Source organism: Musa acuminata, chromosome BXJ3-7 (assembly GCF_036884655.1).
Source record: "Musa acuminata AAA Group cultivar baxijiao chromosome BXJ3-7, Cavendish_Baxijiao_AAA, whole genome shotgun sequence".
Classification (NCBI taxonomy): domain Eukaryota; kingdom Viridiplantae; phylum Streptophyta; class Magnoliopsida; order Zingiberales; family Musaceae; genus Musa; species Musa acuminata.
Window position 1 is genome coordinate 18,623,173 of NC_088355.1, and position 7,447 is coordinate 18,630,619.

The window sequence follows — 7,447 nt, forward strand, 5'->3', positions numbered from 1 at the left end:
TATGGTCGAGTCAGCAGTACTATCTTGCTTGGAAATCTTCCAGCATACTGCTCCTCCATTCAAGGTATACACATACCCTGAATTTAACTTGCTATCATTGACATCGGATTGGAAACTTAAGTATATGTAGCCTTTAACCTTAAGGCTAGTACCTCCATATACCTGTAAAAGATACTTAGTCATTCTCAAGTATTTAAGGATATTAGTCATAGGTGTCCTACAAGCCAATCACGTGAATGATGGCACGTGTGACTTGACACGCAGTCTTATTGCTTATTATTATTATTTGGCATTTTATCACTTTATATTGATTGCTGCATATATACATATATATATTATGATGTCCTTGGATTTGTGCAATGAGAATCGGATCGTGATGAGATCACGATAATGAGACTGATTCACCTTTAAACACATACCCTAAATAATCCTAGTCATAGGTTACTTAAGAGAGACATCGAGATAACCGGACAGACTAGTATCATATATATCCGTCCATATGATAGATGCAGCTGGTCTCATAGCTGCTTATATGAGGACGCTAGGGATACAGTACAAGTGCTCATTGGAGAATGAGTTAATTGATTGATCCACTTATGGAATGTTGGATGGTTGATGATGCCTTATTATCATACAGCGATTCCATAGTCCCAGTGGTGTATCTGGTCTTTAGACTTAAGACACTAAGGATGTCCTATATGGGTACTACATTATTTGATACCAGACTTATCAGTTTAGAGGTTTCAGATCTTGTCGAATCTCGGATTTTGATGATGAAATCAATTAGTAAATTATTTGATCTAATATATATATTGAGATAAGTGTGCAGGATTAGCTACGATAGCAGTAAGGCATAAAGTAGATGTTGGGCTGAAGTCAAAGATCGGACGATATGTCGAAGATTCAGATAATGTACTAGAAGTTTATCATAAGCTTGCCGAGAGTTCGTTAGGAGCTCGCCGAGAGTTCGTCGGGAGTTCGCTGAGAGTTTGTCAGGAGTTCGCCGAAAGTTCACCGAGAAGTTTGTCGAAAGATCATCGAGAGAACAATCGACATACCATATAGAGATTGCCTATTTAAATGTCTTAATTATCGTAGTTAGACCTTAAGTTGAATTAGGATTGAAAGGTAATCCCACTAACTTGGTTAGGGGCTAATTGGGCCCTAAACAGGGCTGAACTGGGCCTGTTGAACAATCTATTCAGCACATGAAGTCACGACCGACGGTGACACTACCTACAGACTCAATCTCCCAAGTGGTTTGGGCGGTGGTACCACCAGTAGTTAATGCTGCCAAGTGGTGGTACCTGTTAGGAATGAGTCAGCACTAAGAGAGGGGTGGTGAATTAGTGCAGTAGTAAAAATTACGTATTCAAATCGTTTCAATTCGATTACAACTGATTTCGACGAAAACCATTTTATAAAGATCTTAACTTGAAATATGTTCATAAATGTATTGAAAGTAGTAAGCAAGTAAAGTGGTTTACAGTTAAAGTAAATTACTCAAGACAAAATGCAAACTAGATTTTATAGTGGTTCGATCGGTGTGACCTACATCCACTCCACCAATTCTGCTTCCGTCGAGGCCACTAGCATCCACTAACGATCTTCCTTTAATAGGCAAAGATCAATCTCCTTCTTACAACTCTATTCTCCTTTTGCAGGCTCGGAAGAGAACCTTTACAACCTCTTTTTACAAAGCTTTCCTCACACTCTCTCTTAGAATGATCTCTAAACTTTAGGAGGAGGGACTCAATACTTTACAAGGGTTTTCAACTCTAGAAACACATAGTTTTTATTTACTTTTCTTACTCCTCTATGCAAGAATATCTAGGGTATTTATAGACCCCAAATGGCTTCAAAAATAGAGCCAAAATTTAAATCCCCGAAATTTCAAGCTACGAGCGGTACCACCGCCTGCACTTAACGGTACCATCGCCTGCAGTCTAACACTGGGCAGTACCACCGCCTAGTCTAGCAGTACCACTGCCTAGAAAACTGTGTCTGGGTGGTACCACCGCCTGACACTGGCTCGAAGACTGTGCCATGACGGTTTCACCTGTTTAGTCACTATTTGAGCCTTTCTCTTAACCCAACACGCCCAACACAGTCCAAACTTGGCCCAACTGTCCCCTAATTGGGTTAGCCCAATTCTAATCCTAATTATATACTAACTATGAATTTTAAGATATTTATTAAGCTAAACAAAGTCTATAAGTCTAGGTTTCTTCCATGAGCTTCTAGCGATCTTCCGGCGAACTTCCGACGATCTATCGGCAATGTTCTAGTGGACTCCCAGCAAGCTCTTGGACTTCACGATAATCTTCTTAAAGAGTTCTGATGAGTTTCTTTAGCAAGCTCGTAGACTTATCGGCCAATTCCGGTAAAATATCTGACGAACATCCGGACTTCCGATGAACTCTCGAACTCTCAACGAAATCGTGTTCTTTACTTCGGGACTTCATTTTGCTTTATGCCTTGTTATCATAGTTAATCCTGCACACATAAAACACTTCAATCTAGACAATTATTACAAATCATGAATTATGTTGTCCGACATGTCATTGGTCCATCGACGCTTCGTCCGATTCTTCAACGCATCATCCTCTCTTGCGGCCTATTGCCCAATCGGCCAGTTGACCTCCACAACTCCAATATACTTTGTGCAACTTTTGCTCTTCTTAGCCCAATGCCTGAATCCATAGCCCAAAGCCTTCTATCGATAGGTCGACCGATCCTCCGGCTCGACGTCCAATCTTCTAACATGTTCCACCGGCCTAACATGATTCTTCCTGCTTTAATTGTCTCTCCCTGATCGAAGCATCCTGTGTCACTCAAAACGCAGATCAAATCATAAACACTTATCAATTGGTTTCATCATCAAAATTTAAGATTCAACAATATCCCCCTTTTTTATTATGACAACTAATTGATAACGGAGTTTAAACAAACTCCCCCTATCAATATGTCATATCAATAGAACTCTTGGATTCAAAATTCCAAGTAACATGTTATCATAAAACTTATGCATAACATCATCATACTTCTCCCCCTTTGTCATCAACAAAAAGGAGAAGTCCAACTATCAAGTGTTTAGACATACAAGTTCAAATCATTGTATAAAAAACATAATATCAAGTTTTATCATCATGCAATTTGTAAGCTAGAAAATTTAGCAAGTGCTACATCATGCAAGCTATTAAGTTGTAGATATGTAAGGTAGTAAGATAGCAAGTTTACAGCATATAAGTTAGCAAAATTTTTGAAAGCAAATGCAAGATAGCTTTCTTGTTAAAGTGTGTAAGATAGCGATTCTTGCTTCCTATTGCAATGTGCAAGTTGCAAGTTTTGCTTCTTGAGATAGGCAAGATAGTGATGTTCAAGATAGCAAGCTCTTTCTTCTCTTTTGAGAAGTGACATTTTTTCTTCCTTTGCAGTGCAAGCTAGCAAAATTTTACATTATTTTATAACATGCAAGCTAGCAATTTGACAAGTGTTACTTCTCTTTGAAGTGTGAAGGCTAGCAAGTTTTTGAAAAATAATGTAAGATAACAAGCTAGCAAGATACAATGTTTTACATGAAACAAGCTAACAAGTTTTGCATTATGCAAGCTAGTGAGTTTTTTGCAAACTTTTTACACCTTTTGATATATGCAAGATAGCATGTTTTTCAATCTACTTAAAATGTGCAAGCGAGCATTTTTACATTTCTAGCAATTCTTTCTCCATATATCATTATGCAAGCTAGCAATGTTTCTTGAGTTTTGAAAGTTTGTAAATTTTGCTAGATGTGCAAGTTTAGAATGTTTTGCATCTTCTTGACTTGTGTAAGCTAGCTAGCAAGCTAGCTATCTCCCCCTTTGTCATTGTCAAAAAGAATGGAAGAATACAATTTTGTATCTCTTTTTCTCTTTACAATAATTTTCTAATCATGACAAAGGATGAATGAAAAATCAAGTTATAAATGTCAAAATAATTTTTCATCATGAATATTTTATCATTCTTAATTGCAATATGGTATCATTTTAGAAAATGATAATTGTTGACTTTCATATCATAAAAAATCATATTATTGCATGCATCATTTCGAATATTTCAAATCATGATGGTATCAAAATGTCAAATTACATTGCATCCTACCATGTATGATCATAACTTCTCATTTGTATGCATCAACATAACATCATGAGTATTTCATGCATAATTTCAAATCATCATATTCATTTTATCACATGAAGAATATCAAAAATTAATTGGGTAATGAGATATACACTAAATAAATACAAGGGGGTTTCGAAAGATGAAAGAAAAATCAAGTTATATATACCATGTTCCAAACTTCAAAGCACATCATCTCAAGTTGTGAGTAAAAAAAATCATGGAAACATTGTGATTCATTTGGACAAATATTCTTATTAATAACCTGCAAGAAATCATTCGAGAATAAAAAATAAGAAATCTTGATTCAATTAAGGAAAATATCAAGATTTGATTCCGAGAATCTAAGATCATGAGTTCAATAATACTTCTTTTTAATATATAGCAAGTAAAATCATAGGAGATCAAATAGTAAATGATATTCAACAAAAATTTTAAGTCTTGAATTCCTAAAAAGATATTCTCTTTTGTAAATCGCAAAAGGAAACATACGAGAAAAAGATTTCAATTCATGCATAAGAAATTTTATGATTCAAATTCAAATCTCAAGTAATTCCGAGGAATCAAAATCACGATATAGGTAAAAACTCAATCAAATTTAAATAATCAAAATCATCAATATCTTTTCAAAAAAATTCAATGAAGACAACGTAAATAGATTCTCATGAGAACTCGATTCATGTATAATATCTCAATTTTTCATGAATGCCATAAGACATGATTTATTTCAATAAATCTCTTTTTATAAGTGGATAAAAGAAAACATAGGAGATCTTGATTCATACATAAGAAATCTGAAGTTATAAATTTTGAAAAATCAAGATAAAGCTCATTTAAATTTAAATCATCAAATCAAGATCATTTTCAAGAGATTACATAAGATAGATTCATCACAAAGAATCACTTGTTGAAAAATCGAAAAGCTTTAGAGATATTTTCAAGAAAAATATGGATTCTCCCTTTTTGTTTTAATCTAAGTGATTTGATTTCATATAAGCATGCCTTTATCTTTTTATGCCAAACAAAAATATGCATCATCGTTTAAAATGAAAAGAACTTTCATTACGGCAAAGATCGATAATCCATAAATCACAAGAATCATCGTGCATAATTTTGAAAGACAAACTCATTAAGCATGATCACAAATCATCATTATATTATTTTATTAAAACATCAAGCATGGTTTCAAAATATTTAATATTTTTATTACATCATTAAACATGTAATTTTTATAATCATTTTCAAAATTAGCTAAAAAAGGAAAAGCATGATCCTCATTTTTTTTAGCATTTTCATTACATTATTAAACATGTAATTTTCAAGAAAAATAATTTTCTAAACTAAATTAAAATAACTCATGAAAAGCATCATATAATTTTGAAATAAACTAAAGGGATTTTGATTACTTCATCGTCGAAAGTCGTTAAGGCTTAGTTTGCCGCCTCGCCTTTGTTGGTTTATTCTTCATCAGTTTCTTCCCTGTCATCGGATGAGCTTGATTCATTCCAAAGTACTTCCCTCTTCTTGTGTTCATAGTAAATAGTTACGTTCTTTTTGTTCTTTAATTTTTGTTTCATGAACTTTTTAAATTTCATAGTGAGGAGTTCAAGTTCACCATCACTTGAGCTTATGCTTGAGTGGTCTTCAATTGTTCTAAGTCTAAAATCCTTCTTGTTCTTTGGAAGGTTGTTCTCAAGTTCGTTTTGTACCACATTGGTCATTTCGTAGGTCATTAAAGACCTAATTAGTTCTTCGAGTGGAAGCTTGTTTAAGTCTTTTGCCTATTGTATGGTAGTTACTTTTGAATCCCAATTTTTAGAAAGTGATTGTAAAACTTTATTAACAATTTCAAAATTCAAAAACATTCGCCAAGTGCTTTTAAACCATTGACGACATCCGTCAAATGGGTGTACATGTCAACAATGGTTTCACTCGGCTTCATTTGAAATAGTTCAAACTCATGCATTAAAAGATTAACTTTAGAATTTTTAACTCTAGTAGTGCCTTCATGTGTGATTTCAAGAGTGTGCCAAATATCGAAAGTCGTTTCGCAAATAAAAACATGATTAAATTTGTTTTTGTCTAAGGCACAAAATAGAGCATTCATCACTCTAGCATTTAAAGAAAAAATCTTCTTCTCCAAATCATTCCATTTGTTCATTAGTTTAGAAGATTTTTTTAAGTCATTTTCAACAATACTCCATAAATTTAAATCCAAAGAAAGCAAGAAAACTCTCATTCAAGTTTTCCAATTTGTGTAGTCTGTCCCATTGAACATGAGAGGACGAATGAGAGAGTGACTCTCTTGAAAGCTGAAAAGAGTCATTTCTCTTTGGGTGTTAAACCAAATGAGAAAAACGTGGCTCTGATACCAACTATTAGGAATAAGTCAGCACTAAGAGGGGGTGAATTAGTGTAGCAGTAAAAATTAAGTATTTAAATCATTTCGTTTCGATTAAAATCGATTCCGACAAAAACTATTTCATAAAGATCTTAACTTGAAACATATTTGTAAATATATTGAAGGCAGTAAGTAAGTAAAATGGTTTATAGTTAAAGTAAATTGCTTAAAACAAAATGCAAACCAAAATTTATAGTGGTTCGGTCGTCGTGACCTACATCCACTCCACCGATTCCTTTTCCGTCGAGGCCATCGGTATCCACTAACAATCTTCCTTTAATAGATAAAGATCAACCTCCTTCTTACAACTCTATTATCCTTTTGCAGGCTCAGGAGAGAACCTTTACACCCTCTTTTTACAAAGCTTCCCTCACACTCTCCCATAGAATGATCTCTAAAGTTTAGGAGGAGGGACTCTATACTTTACAAAAGTTTTCAACTCTAGAAACACAGAGTTTTTATTCAATTTTCTTACTCCTCTATGTAGGAATACCTAGGGTATTTATAGACCCCAAATGGCTTCAAAAATGGAGCCAAAATTCAAATCTTTGAAATTTCAGGATACGGGCGGTACCACCGCCTACACTGGGCGGTACCATCGCCTACACTGGGCGGTACCATCGCCTGCAGTCTAACACTGGGCGGTACCACTGCCTAGTCTAGTGGTACCACCGCCTAGAAGACTGTGTGTGGGCTGTACCACCACCCAGACTGGCAATACCATCGCCTGACATAGTCTCGAAGACTATGCCACGATGGTTCACCCGTTTGTTTATTGTTTGGGTATTTCTCTTGGCCCAACACAGCCCAAACTTGGCCCAACTATCCCTTGATTGGGTTGGCCCAATTCTAATCCCAATTATATGCTAACTATAAATTTTAAGACAT